This window comes from Rhincodon typus, chromosome 7 (assembly GCF_021869965.1).
Source record: "Rhincodon typus isolate 14 chromosome 7, sRhiTyp1.1, whole genome shotgun sequence".
In the NCBI taxonomy this organism is placed as follows: Eukaryota; Metazoa; Chordata; class Chondrichthyes; order Orectolobiformes; family Rhincodontidae; genus Rhincodon; species Rhincodon typus.
The window spans coordinates 1,792,480-1,808,809 of NC_063338.1; the positions used below are offsets into that span (position 1 = coordinate 1,792,480).

The following is a 16,330-nucleotide window of genomic DNA, read 5'->3' on the forward strand; positions in this document are numbered from 1 at the left end:
CATTTCTTATTCATGTACTCATTCAAATGTCTTTTAAACGTTGTAAACCACATCCACCACTTCCTCTGGAAGTCCATTCTCTGTAAAAAAAAAAAAAAAAAAAAAAAGTTGCCCCTCATCTCTTTTTTTTAAAATCGTTCTCCTCTCACCTTTATAATATGCCTCCTAGTCTTGATATCCCCCAAGCTAGGAAAAGACACCTGCCATTGACATTATCTATACCTCTCATGACCTTATAAACCAATATAATGACACCCCTCAACCTCCTACACTCCAGTGTAAAGAAGTCCCAGTCTATCCAGTTTTTCCTACTAAATCAAACCTTCCATTCCTGGCAACATCCTTGTAAATTTTTTCTGAACTATCTCCAGCATAACAACATCTTTTGTTTAACAGGCTGACCGGAAGTGAACATAGTACCCCAGAAGAGGCCTCATTAATGTCTTTCTTTTTTTTTTAAGAATCCCTTCAGTGTGGAAACAGGCCCTTCGACCCAACAAGTCCACACCAACACTCAAAGCATCCCACCCAGACCCACCAACCTCAACATGACTTTCCAGCTCCTATACTCAAAGGTTTGAGCAATGAAGGCTAGTGTGTTAAATGCCTTCTTAACCAACCTGTCTACATGTGAAACAAACTTCAAAGGATTATGTACCTGAACCCCCAGGGCCCTCTGTTCTACAGCACTATCCAAGGCCAGACTTTTATTTGTATAAGTTCTGCCCTGGTTTGTTTTACCAAAATGCAATACCTTGCATTTATCCAAATTAAACTCCATCTGCCATTCCTCAGCCCATTGACCCAATTGATCAAGATCCCTTTGTAATCTTAGATAACCTTCTTCATTGTCCATTCTACCACCAATTTTGGTGTCATCCACAAACTTAATGATCATGCCTTTTCATAGAAGGCTTATCCTTTTCCACAAATACTTTAAAGTTCATAGAATTATGATCACTAGACCCAAAGTGTTCCCCAACTATCACTTCAGTCACTTGCCCTGCCTTATTACCCAAGAGAAGGTCACATTTTGTTTGTTCTCTAGTAGGAACATTTATATATTGAAGAAATTTTTCTTGAACAAAGTGTCGTAGTCATAGAGATGTACAGCACGGAAACAGACTCTTCAGTCCAACATGTCCATGCCGACCAGATATCCTAGATAAATCTTGTCCCATTTGCCAACATTTGGCCCATATCCCTCTAAACTCCTCCTATTCATATGCCCATCCAGATGCATTTTAAATGTTATAATTGTACAGCATTCTTCACTTTCTCTGGCAGCTCATTCCATACATGTACCACCCTCTGCGTGAAAAAGTTGCCCCTTAGGTCTCTTAAATCTTTCCCCTCTCACCTTAAACCTATGCCCTGTAGTTTTGGACTCCCACACCCCAGGGAAAAGACTTGTTTATTTACCCTATCCATGCCTCTCGTGATTTTATAAATTTCTATAAGGTCACCCCTCAGCCTCCGAAACTCCAGGCAAAAGAGTCCCGGCCTATTCAACCTCTCCCTATAGCTCAAACCCTCCAACTCTGGCAACGTTCTTGTAAGTCGTTTCTGAACCCTTTTAAGTTTCATAACATCCTTCCTACAATCAGGGAGACCAGAATTGCACACAGTATTCCAAAAGTGGCTTAACCATTGTCCTGTACAGCTTCAGCATGACGTTCCAACTCCTATACTCAATACACTTACCAATGAAGGCAAGCATACCAAATGCCACCTTCTCTATCCTATCTACCTGTGATGCCACTTTCAAGGAACTATGAACCTGCACTTCAAGGTCTCTTTGTTCAGCAACATTCCCCAGGAATTTACCATTAAGTGTATAAGTCCTACCCCGATTTGCCTTTCCAAAATGCAGCACTCACATGTATCTAAATGAAACTCCATCTGCCACTTTTCAGCCCATTGGCCCACCTGATCAAGATCCCCTTGTATTCTGAGGTAACTTTCTTCGCTGTCCACTGCATCTCCAATTTTGTTGTCACCTGCAAACTTACTAACCATATCTCCTATGTTCACATCCAAATCATTTATTTAAATGATGAAAAGCACTGGCCCCAGCACCGATCCTTGCGGCACACCCTGGTCACAGGCTTCTATTCTGAAAAGCAACCCACCACCACCAACCTCTGTCTTTTACATTCAAGCCAGTTCTATATCCAAATGGCGAGTTCTCCCTGTATTCCATGTGATCTAACCTTGCTAACCAGGCTACCATAAGGAACCTTGTTGGACGCCTCACTCTAGTCCATATAGATCACGTCCATTGCTCTGCCATCATCAATCCTCTTAGTTACTTCTTCAAAAAACTCAAGTTAGTGAGACATGATTTCCCATGCCAAAGCTATGATGACTATCCCTAATCAGTCCTTGCCTTTCCAAATTCATGTAAGTCCTGTCCCTCCGGATTCTGTCCAACAACCTGCAAACTGCAGATGACAGGCTCCCGATCTATTGTACCCTGGCTTTTCCTTAACCCCTTTCTTAAATAGTCGCACCATGTTAGCCAACCTTGAGTCTTCTGGTACCTCACTTACGGCTATTGATGTTCAAATATCACAGCAAGGGGCCCAGCAATCACTTCCCTAGCTTCCCACGGAGTTCCAGGGGTACACCTGATCAGTTCCGGGCATTTATCCACCTTTGTGTTGTAAGACACCCAGCACCACCTTCTCTGTAATAAGGACATTTTTCAAGATGTCACTATTTATTTCCCCATATTCTGTATCTTCCATTTCCTTCTCCACAGTAAACACTGATGCAAAATACTCATTTAGTATCTCCCCCATCTCCTGTGATTCCACACATCGACAGCCTTGCTGATCTTTAAAGGGCTCTATTCTCTCGCTATTTACCCTTTAGTTCTTAATGTGTTTGTAGCATCCCTTTGGATTTTCCTTAACCCTATTTGCCAAAGCTATCTCATGTCACCTGTTTGCTCTCCTGATTTCCCTCTTAAGTATACTCCTGCTGCCTTTATACCCCTCTAGGGATTCACTCGATCTCTGCTGCCCATACATGACATAAGCTTCCTTCTTTTTCTTGACCAAAACCTTAGCTTCTCTTGTCATCCATAATTCCCCACTTTTACCAGCCTTTCCATTCGCTGTAGCAGGAACATACTGTCTCTGGACTCTCGTTATCTCATTTTTGAAGGCTTCCCATTTTCCAGCTGTTCCATTAGCTGCAAATATCCACCCCCAATTCTTGCCTAATACCATCAAAATTGGCCTTCCACCAATTTAGAACTTTAACTTTTAGATCCAGTCTATCCTTTTTCATCGCTGTTTTAAAACTAATAGAATTATGATCTCTGGCCCCAAAGTGCTCCCCTCTGACATCTCAGTCACCAGTCCTGCCTTATTTCTCATCAGTCGGTCAAGTTTTGCACCTTCTCCAGTAGATACATTCATGTAATGAATCAGAAAATGTTCTTGTACACAAATAGCAAATTACCCTCCATCCGATCCTTAAACACTGTGGCAGTCCCAGTCTATGTTTGGAAAGTCAAAATCTCCTACCATAACCACCCTATTATTCTTACAGATCAGATAGAATAGAAGAATTCCTACAGTGTGGAATCAGGCCCTCCGGCCCAACAAGTCCACACCGACCCTCAGAGCATCCCACCAAAACCCATCCCCCTATAATCTACACATCCCTGGGCACCATGGGCAATTTAGCATGGCCAATCCACCTCGCCTGCACATCTTTGGGCTGTGGGAGGAAACCAGAGCACCCGGAGGAAACCCACGCAGACACGAAGAGAATGTGCAAACTCCACACAGACAGTCGCCCAAGGGTGGAATTGAACCCAGGTCCCGGCGCTGTGAGGCAGCAGTGCTAACCACTGAGCCACCGTGCTGCCGCCGCAATGAGCAACCGTGCCGCCCCCACACTGAGCCACCATGCCACCTCCATAAATGAGATAACCCCATTAGCCCAGATAACTGAGATCTCCTTGCAAAATTTGTATTTCAATTTCCCGCTGACTATTGGGGGTCTACAGTACAATTCCAAGAAAGTGGTCATCCCTTTCTTATTTCTCAGTTCCACCGAATAACTTCTCTGGACATATTCCCAGGAATATCCTGCCTAAGTACAGCTGTAATGTTATCCCCAATCAAAAACTCCCCTACTCCTCCTCCTCCGCGCCCCCCCCCCCCCTCCACCGCCGCCACCAACCCCTGTTCAATCCTTCCCAAAGCATCTATACCCTGGAACATTTAAGCTGCCAGTCCTCGCACAACAAAGTTAAAAACCGAAAGAACTGCGGATGTTGTAGATCAGGAACAAAAACAAAGTTGCTGGAAAAGCTCAGCAGGTCTGGCAGCATCTGTGAAGGAAAAAACAGAATTAATGTTTCGGGTCCGGTGACCCTTCCTCAGAACTGATGGTGGCTGGGAAAACGTCAGATTATATGCAGAAAATAGGTAGGTGGGGGAGGTAGGTAGTAAACAATAGGATAGAGCCCAGAGAGACAGAAAGACAGTTGGACAGACAAAGGAGTTGCTAATGATCAGGCTGGGAGGGTGAATAGTTGTTAATGGGGACTGGTAGTGACTAATAACAGGGGGTGTGTAATGGTAGGCTGTGTGGTAACAAGGCCTGGTGTGTGGGGTAGGGGGCTGGGACATGGGAGAGTTTAGGCCCTAAAATGATTGAACTCAATATGGAGTCCGGAGGGCTGTAGGGTCCCCAGGTGGAAAATGAGATGTTGTTCTTTTAGCTTGTGTTGAGCATTGCTGGAACACTGCAGCAAGCTACAGACAGACATGTTGGTCAGGGAACAGGGTGGTGCGTTAAAGTGGCAGGCAACAGGTAGTTCAGGGTCTTGTTTGTGAGCAGAACATAGATGTTCTGCGAGGTGGTCGCCAAGTCTACACTTCGTTTCGCCAATGTAGAGGCGACCACATTGTGAGCAGCGAATGCAGTCGACTAGATTCTGGGAAGTGCAGGTGAAGTGTTGCTTCACCTGGAAGATATGTTTGTGCCCTTGGATACTGGGGAGGGAGGAGGTAAATGGGCAGGTGTTGCACCTTTGCCAGTCGCAGGAGAAGGTGCCGTAGGGCTGGGGGGAGGTGTTGGGGGTGAAGGAAGTGTGGACCAGGTGTCCTGGAAGGAATGGTCCCTGCGGAAGGCGGACAAGGGAGGGGAGGGGAATATGTGTCCCGTGGTGGCATCTCGCTGGAGGTGGAAATGGTGTCTGATGATTTTCTGGATGTGGATGTTGGTGGGATGGTAGGCGAGGATAAGGAGAACCCTACCGCTGTTGCGGGATGGAAGAGAAGGGATGAGGGCAGAAGTGTGGGAGATTGGTTGGATCTGGTTGAGGGCCCTGACGACAGCGGAGCTGGGGAATCCTCGGTTGAGGAAGAAGGTGGACATTTTGAAGGCTCCCTTGTCGAAGTTGGCCTCATCTGAACATACGTGACGGAGACAGAGGAACTGAGAGAATGGTATGGAGTCTTTACAGGAAGTGGGGTATGAAGGTAGCTGTGGGAGTCAGTGGGTTTGTAGTAGATATTAAGTGCCCAGTCTATCCACAGAAATGGAAACTGAAATGTCGAGGAAGGGAAGGGAGGAATCAGAGATAGACCAGGTGACAGTGAGGGCAGGGTGGAAATTGGAAAAAGCTGCCAGTCCTGTCTGTTTGACTTGCTCCCTTTCTCAGCTGTACCAGTTTGAGACTGATCTCTTTCCTCACTATCTCCCTGCCCCTCCTTACAATTTTAAATCTCCTCAAAACAGCTCTAGCAAATTTCTCAACCAGTATATTAGTTCCCTTCCAATTCAGGTGCAATCCATCCTTCTCATACAGTCACTTCTACCCCAGAAGAGATTCAAATGAACAAAAAAAAAAGTGAATCACATCTCCCCTGCAACAGCTCCTCAGCCATGCATTCATCTGCACTATTCTCCTAATCCTACCCTTTAGCTCATGACACTGGGAACAATCCAGATATTAGTACCCTCGAGGGTACTAATTCCTGCCTAATATCAATATTCTCTCCTCAGAATCTCATCCTTTTCTCTTCCTGTGTAATTTGTTCCAATGTGTACAATGACCTCCTGCTGGTCCCTCTCCCCTTTGAGGATATTCTGCACCCACTCGGGATATCCTTGACCCTTGCACCAGGGAGGCAAGGCACGATTCTGATGTCTCACTGTCGGCCACAGAATCGCCTGCCTGTGCCTCTCGCTACAGTGTGCCCTATCACAATCAATTGCTTGGAACCTGACATACTCCTCGTTACATTACAGCCCGTCTTGGTACCGGAAACCTACCTGTCAGTGCTACATTCCCCTGAAAGTCCATCATCCCCAACATTTTCCAAAACAGCATACCTGTTTGAGGTGGGGATAGCCACAGGAGACTCCTGCACAACCTCTCTCCCTCTCCTACCTTTCCTGGAGGTAACCCATCTACCTCATTGTATTTTTGGTGTTTCTCTCTTCCTGCAACTGCCATCCATCTCACCCCCTGACTCTTGTAAATTCTTCATTGCCTCTAACTGATCTAAGAAAATAGCACACTCTTGGAGACAGTAAGGACTGCAGATACTGGAGGCCAGAGTCAATAGATGTAGAGCTGGAGAAACGCAGCAGGTTAGACTGCATCAGAGGAGCAGTAAGTTGATGTTTCAGGCTAAGACCCTTCATCAGAACATAGCACACACTTACTGCTCTAAAATCGCTACTCCAGGCTGACTTAGTACCTTTGTTTTATATTTTTAATGAAGAGACAGATCTCAATAAAATGTATAATCAAAAAGGAACCCACTTTCCTCACTATTGTAGATTTACAAAAAAAGTTACACTTTAAAAAGCCACTTCGTTTCTCCCCTGCTGTGAGCTCTCCCACACAGGTTTCTCCAAGGTCCGCTGTGAATTTTGCTGTTTGTTAATTTTTCTCAGCTGAACTCTGACATCCAGAGATACGTGTATTGAAACAGCAGAACAGTCAGCAGTGCTGATTCACTGCTGGGTCAGACATGCGTGCAGGTTTATTTCTCTGTTTGATTCACTTTCTATGTGGTCATTGCCTTTGTTTGTCCTCCTCCTTTTGAAAGTGCTGTTATTTTGATCTTTTTTTCCAAAAGTTGCAAAACAATGCAACAGCCCATAAAACAGTAATTATTGCTCCGACAATTCGAAGAAATCAGCTCCAATAGTGAAAATACCTCAAAAAAAAGGAGCAGGTCTTGCAGCCACAATTTTTCTTATTCTCCATCTTGGATTACCCAATGGAGGAAACTGATCATTTTGTTGTGAGGAAGGTCACGGGACCTGAAACATTAACTCTGATTTTTTTTCACAGATGCTGCAGGAACTGCTGAGCTTTTACAGCGACTTCTGTCTTGTTCCTGATTTACAGCATCTGCATTTCTTTTGGTTTTTAATTGAACATTTTGTCAACTCATCCCCTGCCCTGCCTCCCCCAATGTGAGTATGCACCTGATCAATTACATTTTGTAGTCCAGATTCTTATTGTTCGTTACCCAATGCATTTTGTGGGTTTCAGCAAAGCTGGAAACAGTCTTCTGAAATTTCTGCTCTCACTGCTCAGATACTTTTACTTTTCACTTAGAGCTTCAGAGCCCCAGAAGATCCCAGTAATGACTGTTCCACTTCTACCTCTACTTGTGCAAGACCAGATGCAGCTAGTGTGGGACAAGATGTTGTGATGGCAGATAGAGGTGGTGTGTATTGTACTCCCTCGGTTTGGAGGTGAAAATAATGAGAAGGTGGGTGAGCTTTGTGTGGAGTTCCCTGCTCCCTGTCCCCTTTTTGGTAGCATTCCATATTGCCCAACTCTACCTCAGAGTAGTTTGCCTATGTTTTGTAAGCCCACGGATACAAGATCTGTGATCCTATTTAAGTCAACAGAAATCTTCAGTACTGCTGTGGTCATGGCTTGTGTGTGGCCATTGCAGTGCCATGCTTCAATTTCTTTGAGGCAACCATACTCTCTATGACAGACTGTCTCTGGAACTTTCACCGTCTTTAAGACCCTAAGGACCTCATTGCCCTCCTGCTGTTGTTGTTGTAATTGCCTTACATTACGAGAATCAGGAATGGCTTTTTTTTCCCCATTTCAGGATGAACGCTCACCTTCATTCAGAGCTGACGAACAGTAACAAAAATGGATAGAGATAGTAGGAACTACAGATGCTGGAGAATCTGAGATAACAAGGTGTAGAGCTGGATGAACACAGCAGGCCGAGGAGCAGGAAAGGTGATGTTTCGGGCCTAGACCCTTCTTCAGAAATGGGGGAGGGGAAGCGGGTTCTGAAATAAATACGGAGAGAGGGGGAGGGGAAAAGAAGATGGATCGAGGAATGGATAGAACTGCGCATGCTTCAGCTCGCGTTGGGCGCACATGTGATTGATGTTAGCTTTGGCCCAATAGGAGGACAGGAGTGGGGCTGGAGGACCGAATAGTAGAGGCTTGTTCCGCCAACCAATAGGAGCGAGCTAAGGGTAGGATTAGTGCAAATCACATGATCAATTTTCATTGTAAGCGCAGTATCACTGTGACGGAAACTCGAACGCTAATGAAAGGTGAGGGATACAGTAAAGTAAGGTAAACAGCAAAAAGCGGGAAGAAAGTGGTGCTCGTTTTGACTGAGAAGTTTTAATAATATTTTGTGCACGTTGGAGAACACAAATCTTAAACTGCCGGTCCCGTGTTTGTGGCAAACGGAAAAGCAGCTGAGGGCCTCAGGCGTAGCCTGACAGGCTTGATTAAGCTTTTCTGATGAAGGGTCTAGGCCCGAAACGTCAGCCTCTCTGCTCCTATGATGCTGCTTGGCCTGTTGTGTTCATCCAGCCCTGCACCTTGTTGTCTCGGATTCTCCAGCATCTGCAGTTCCTACTATCCTTGATTAACCGCTACCATCTTTACTGGGGGTCATGATCCTGGGAATCCATATGGGGCCGCCATTTTGGTAGATGGCGAACTAAAGCTTCACGCATGCGCAGGCCTTCATTGTGCGAAGCGGAGGATTTACGCAGAGAAACTTCTGGATTTTTTTTCTCGGACTAAGAGAGATGGTGTGTATATTCTAGGAGAGACGTTTGACGCTGACAGAGCACTGAAGCAAAAAACTGGTTTCCGGCAGCATTATTGCTACTGTTAGATTTCAGATACTTAGTGGAGGAGAAATGCCTGTAATTTGGTCAGAGCTCCATGTTACCTTTTGCCGTCTCACTGTGGGAAGCCCTGCTTTAAAGATTATGATCTGTCCACGCGTATCCGTTTGTCCAGTGTTCATATAATTGGGATCAAAATACTGAAACTTCTCTAATTCACCTCTTTGCTACTTGATCAACCCTGTTAATATCTGACTTCCTCATTCTAATAATGGGTGTAGTTTAGCCCTGTTTAGTATTTTACTGTTACTTCCATAGGCCTTGTGTAAATGAGTTTTCCACTGCTGACTATGTGCTGCTGTCTTATTAGATTGATCTGCACACAATATCTTTCACAGTCAGGAATTCTTTTTCCAGCATGAGAGTCCATTTTCCTTTCTTTTCTGACCATCAAATTCTGTACTGCTTTCATTCCCTGTAATTCATTTTGCACACCCTAAAACATTAACTCTGTTACTCCCTCCACATTATACCAGCAATTATTGTCAAAGCCCTGTTACCTGTGGGGAAGGTGATGTTTGATTTTCTTGTACTTCTGCATTTTTTTTGCTGCAAGTATTCCCACAATGTGGTTAGATAAGGAGTTACAGATCATTCACCCCGCTATAGTGAAAAGTTGCCAATATATGTCCCAATCAACAATATTTTGAAAAAATATTTTTTCAAGTTTCTAATTTCATAGAAATATTGTACAGGAATTTTTGATTTGAAGCTACAGATGGAGATATTAGGTCAGATGACCAAAACCATGCCAAATAAGCAGGTGTCGCTGGCTGGAATTTATTGCCTGCCCCTAGTTGCTCTTGAGATGGTGGTGGTGAGTTGTCTACTTGAATCACTGCAGTCAACATACTGTAGGTAGACTCAGTATGCTTTTGGGGAGAGAATTTCAGGATTTTGTCCCAAAACAGTGAAGTAATGACAATATATTTCTATGTCAGGAAGGTGAGTGGCTTGGAGGAGAGTTTGCTGGTGGTGGTGTTCCCATGTATCTGCTGCCCTTCTCCTTTTTCATGGAAGTGGTCAGCCTCATCTTCTGTTGAGCTGTTTAATTGTTCACCATTCTAATTGGGACTGCAGAGGTTCAATGAGATCAGTTGGTTATGGGATTGCTTAGCTCTGTAAATCACGTGGATTATGCTGTTTGGCAAGTATGTCAAACTGATGATAGAGTCACCAGGTTGATACATCATTGTTAGTTCTGCCTCGTGCTGGTCATGGCATGCCCTCCTGCACTCTCCACTGAATCAGGTATGATTCCCTGGCTTGATGGTAATAGTTGAATGGGGGATATGCTGGGCCATGAGGTTGCAGATTGTATTCGAGTGAAATTATGCTGCTGTTGATGGCCCACAGCACCTCATGCATACCCAGTGTCGAGTTGCTAGATCTGTTTTAAAGTCTGTCCCATTTAGAATGGTGATAGTACCACATAACACAATGGAGAGTACTCTCAATATGAAGGCAAGGCTTTGTCTCCACAAGGATTGTGCAGTGGGTCAGTCTTACTGAGACTGTCATGGAAAGATGCACCTGTAGCTGATAGATTAGTAAAGATTATGTCAAGTATGTTTTCCCCTCTCTCTCGTTCCCTCACCAATTGCTGCAGACCCAGTCGAGCAACTATGTCCTTTACGACTTGAATAGTTAGATCAATAGTGCTGCTGCCAAGCCACTCTTGGTGTTGGAACATTGAAATCCCCCAGCAAAAATGCATTTTGCGCCACCCTCAGTGCTTCTTCCAAATGTTGTTCAACATGAAGGAATATTAATTCATCAGCTGACGGAGCAAAGTGCATGGTAATCAGTAGAGGTTTCCTTGTCCATGTTTTACCTGAAGCCATGAGACTTCATGGGGTCAGGAGTCAATGTTCAGGACTCCTAGGGCCACTCCCTCTTGACTGAATACTACTGTGCTTGACTAGTCTGTGAGACAGGTCTTCTCCTTCGGGGTTGCAATGGATCCTACATCTGTCTCTATTTCAGATGCTGGCAAATCTGTTTAGTACTTCCAGCATTTTGTTTTTATTTCAGATTTCCAGAGTTTTGCTTCTGTGTGTGTTCTTAGTTCTTCAGACCAATGGATTGAATGCATTGGGAGAAAGCATCAACAGGGTCAAATTTTAGATATATGTAATGCCTCTGCCACCTCTTATCTCTGTAGGTTTGTGGGCAAAAAATACTGGTTCTAATGTTGGGATTTAATGATCATCCAGCAGCTTTCATGGTAATATTTCTATCCAAGTGTCAGCTCGACAAATGACCAGATTAATTTCTCTCAATTTCACAACGTATGTGTGTTCTTTTGGTTTCTCTCTCACTACTTTTTTTTCCTGTTTGAAAGGTTTATTTTCAATTAAAGAAGTCAAGTGAAACTGCGTCCAGATCCGGCAGTCACTCTATTTCTCGCAAGCTGATTATCACAGGGGTTTGAACATGGAAAGAAACAACATTATTCACACTAGGGAGAGCTTCTACACATGCTCTGTGTGTGAAAGAGTTTTCAAACATTAATCTGAAATGTCAGAACACCAGCGCAGTCACACTGAGGAGAGATTGTGGAAGTGTGGGGATTGCGGGAAGGGATTTCGTTACCCATCCCAGCTGGAAACTCACCAACGCATTCACACCGGGGAGAGACCATTCATCTGCTCTGTGTGTGGGAAAGGATTCACTCGGTCATCCCATCTTCTCATACACCAGCGACGTCATACTGGGGAGAAACCATTCATCTGCTCGGTGTGTGAAAAAAGCTTTGCTGCTTCATCCTACCTGCTGGAACATCAGCGAGTTCACACTGGAGAGAAACCATTCACATGCTCTGTTTGTGGGAAAGGATTCACTCAGTTATCCAGCTTGCTGAGACACCAGCGAATTCACACTGGAGAGAAACCTTTCATCTGCTCTGTGTGTGGAAAGGGATTCAGTCAGTCATACAACCTGCTAACACACCAGCGATTTCACTCTGGGGAGAAACCATTCACCTGCTCTGAGTGTGGGAAGGGATTCACGGAGTCAACGCACCTGCTGATACATCACCGAATTCATACTGGAGAGAGACCATTCACTTGCTCAGAGTGTGGGAAGGGATTCACTCGGTCATCCCACCTACTGAGACACCAGCGCGTACACGCTGGAGAAAAGCCATTCATTTGCTCCGTGTGTGGGAAGGGATTCACTCTGTCATCCATCCTGCTAACACACCAGCAAATTCACGAAGAACCCCAGTTGAGGGATTTTGCTCTTACTCACACCAAATAATGATGTCTGCTCATTGGCTGTTTATACTGATGTTATTAAACCCTACTGTATTAAAAGTGCTAATATTGTACCAAAATATTAATACACAATTGTATCTTTAGGATGAGGTTTTGGAAATGATCCCAAGTCACTATGCATGCACGCATTCACACTGCGTTTGAATCCCATCAGTCAAGACGTTCTATTGCAGTCTGCTCGCTGTTGTGGTGTGGTTGAGCAATCTTAGGTTCTGGTTTTACTTCTCAGTTTATATCAAGTTGTGGGTTCAAATCCTACCCCTGCTGAAGCCACGGGCATTATCCCTCAATAGGACATCTACAAGGCTAAACACCCTGAGAGATTAGTTGCAACTAATTTTAATGAGAAGAACAAGGAAAGGCTAGAACAAGATTTTCAGTGAAATAGTTTTAACCTGAGAGTGAAGAAATAGAGAATCACGTTTGTTAAATATTAACTGAATGCAGCATCTTGCAACCATCTAGCAGTTATGTCCATCTAAACGCACACGTTTCGACTGATTGTCCCAATAATGATAATGAGTCTGAGCCACACTTCAGAGGGAAAAATAAAGTCACCACTGGTGCTCATCCCTGGCTCCATACTGAGTGACACAGGGACAGGCAACAGGATTTGACCTCGCACTCTCCAATCTCCCATTGAAACCGCAGTGACCACTTTCTGCTGGCAATCAGCGGCTCACTGCATATCCCTGGGAGGTGAGATCCTACAAACTGGGCCAAACTGCTCAATGCACTGAGAACAGGCTCAGGAGCAAGCAAGGAAGTTATACCCTACTTATGAAGCCTCCACGTGGCATTGACTCAATCCCCGAGTGAATGAAACTTTTCCCTGATCTTCCAATCGGCAAACCTCGGCTGATACAATTTGTGGAATCCTGATCCCCATGAATGTTTCTCCTGATGTTGAAAGGATGAAAATTATTTTAAATTTGGCAACAGCAGCAACAAATTCTTCCTATTCCTTAAAACCTTTATAACCAAGTTCTGAAAATCCAGTCCCCAAAATGAGAAATGACAAAACTTGCTGAAACAGAAAATAGAGTTCTGAAGTGTTGCATATAACTCTGCAGACAGATATGAATTTCTTACAGTCTGTAACAGAAATGACTGGGTTTAATGAAACAGATTCACAGTTTTATTCACTGTTTTGCAGACAGACTTAGTCACATGGGCAGCTAAAAGATGAGGGCGCCGATACTAAAATACGAATATTGAATGTTAAGTTCTGGAACATGTGCTGAAAGTGGATTGCAATGTTCTGAAGGAGTTATAGCTGAGGAGTGGAAGATGTGGATGATAATATTGGTGAATGAGTAGAATGAACTGCAGCCTTGGTATTTTCTCTACAGATGACTTTAGCACCTTAAATTCAGAGGCTCCAGGTGGGTTTTCCTCTGTGAAAAGGGAAACTAAGTAACTGTAGTTATATGCAGCTCACTCATTGGTAGATCATGGGTGTCTTAATTTCAGGCTCATCTAGATCATGTGCCATTGTTTTGCAGCTTTGTCTTGTGTTCAAATGGAATCTGTTAGTGTAGCTGAATGTACACAAGGACAAATTCTGTTGCAGTCTCTGGACCAAAACAACTGTCACAGAATGAGGATGGACACTGTCTGGGTGGACTGATAATGACGACTCTGTCAAATGAACTCAAATCAGAATGAACGGTACAGAAGATTAGGGGAAAGACATGAGGGAACTCCCCCTGAACATTATCCAATCAAAATGATCTTCCTGTGTGTGTTCGTTCAATAAAATGTTGACTGCCAGTCATGGAGGGAAAGGATTGTGAGTTTTCAGTTTGGTCAGAAGAGGTTTTGGTGAACGGAAGAGTAAAACATACCCAGAGCAGAGAGAGGTGATTGATCCAGAATGGCTCGTCCGTCTTCTGTTTCTTTACATTTTCCATTCACATCACCTTCTGCTTTTCACCATCCTATCTTCTGTTATTGAACCTCTCCTGGCTTTCACCCTATCACTGAGCTTCCTTTTTATTATTTTCTCCTCTCTCCCTTCCTTTTTCTGTGGATTTGTATCAAACCTGTTCTCTCACTTGCTCATCAAGCTGAAATGTTATTTCTCTCTCTCTCTCTCTCTATACTGATGCTGCCAACTCTGCTGAGTATTTGCAGCATTTTCTGAATGTACAGTCAGGAATCACTCAGTAACAAGGACTATAGAGACAGTTTGCGATAGATTGCAAGGCTGGAAGGGTTAATGGATCCAAGTAATGAGTCACTGGTCACGTTCTTTGAATCACTCTGGAATATCTGCTCAGAAGTTCCCAGGATCGAGGGATAAATCGCATGGTGTAGTTTTAAACAGGATGGCGACGTCATACAGCATGGAAACAGATCCTTTGGTCCAACCAGTCCATGCCAAACATAATCCCAACCAAGATAGTCCTACCTGTCTGCTCCTATCTATAATCTCATCTTACTAATGAACAAGGTTAGGCTGGCCAGCCTATAGTTTCCCATCTTCTGTCTCCCTCCCTTATTAGACAGGGGTGTTCCGGTTGTCTGGGAGCCTTCCTGACTCCGGTGATTCCTGAAAGATCACCACCAATGCCTCTACGATTTCCTCAGCTATCTCCTTTGGAACTCGGCCATGTAGAGCATCCAGTCCAGGTGGTTTATCTACCTTCAGGCCTGTCAGTTTCCCCAGCACCTTCTCTTTAGTGATGGCTACTACATTCACCTCTTCCCCCTGACTGTCATGAAGTTCTGGGATGCTGCTGGTGTCTTCCACTGTGAAGACTGATGCAAAGTTCAATTCCTCTGCCATTTCTTTGTTCCCCATTTCTATTTCTGTAGCCTCATTTTCCAGTGGTCTAATGTTCACTCTTTCCTCTCACTTACCTTTTTAGATATCTAAAACAAAACAATTGCAATCTTTGTATGAGATAGTAAGAACTGCCAATGCTGGAGTCAGAGATAACACAGTGCCGTCAGGAAGAAGGGTCCTGACCCAAAACATCAACTTTCCTACTCCTCTGATGGTGCCTGGCCTGCTGTGTTCCTCCAGCTCCACACTGTGTTACCTCTGCAATCTTGTATAACTATCCAGCTGACTCTCATATTTCATCTCCTACCACCCTCTCCCCTGCAACCTTATTGCTTTCTTAGTTGTCTTCTGCTGGTTTTTAAAGGCCTCCCACTCATCTTCACACATTGTGTGCTCCTTTCTTTTGCTTTTATGCTCTTCCCTGACTTTCCTTGTCAGACATGATTGCTTCATCCTCCCCTTAGTATGTTTCTCCTTCCGTGGTATGAATTTCTGCTGTGCTTCCTGAACTATCCCCAGAAACCCCTGCCATTGCTGCTCCATGATTGTCCCTGCTGAGCTTCTCTTCCAACTCTGGCCAGCCCCTTGCTCATGTCTTTGTAGTTGCCTTTTCACAATTGTAATACCATTATGTCTGATTTGAATCTATTCCCCCTCAAACTGCAAGGTGAATTCTATCATTATACGGTGACAGCCTTTCTACAGCCTCCTTCACCATCAATTCCCTAATCAGGTCTGCCTCATTGCACATCACAAAATCCATAATTGCCTGTTCCCTAATGGGCTCAACCACAAGCTGTCTGAAAATACCATCTCATAGACATTCCACACATTCTTTTCCTGAGATATGCTACCAACCTAATTTTCCCAATCAACCTGCATATTGAAGATCTCCCCATGATTATTGTAAGAGTGACTGAAACTAAAATGGCAGAATTAAGTTTCCAGCTTTAAAATGACACAGGTTACTATTCTGAGAAAACAAGGTGTAGAGCTGGATGAACACAGTAGGCCAAGCAGCATCAGAGGAGCAGGAAAGCCGACATTTTGGGCCTAGACCCAAGAAAGTTCTAGGCCCGAAATGTCAGCT

At 44.2% G+C, this 16,330-nt stretch overlaps 1 pseudogene; it reads left to right on the forward strand.

Annotated features, from left to right (window-relative positions):
* The window catches only part of LOC109919175, a 29,324-nt pseudogene extending 15,098 nt beyond the window's left edge, over positions 1-14,226 (forward strand).
* Positions 14,227-16,330: the final 2,104 nt, after the last annotated feature.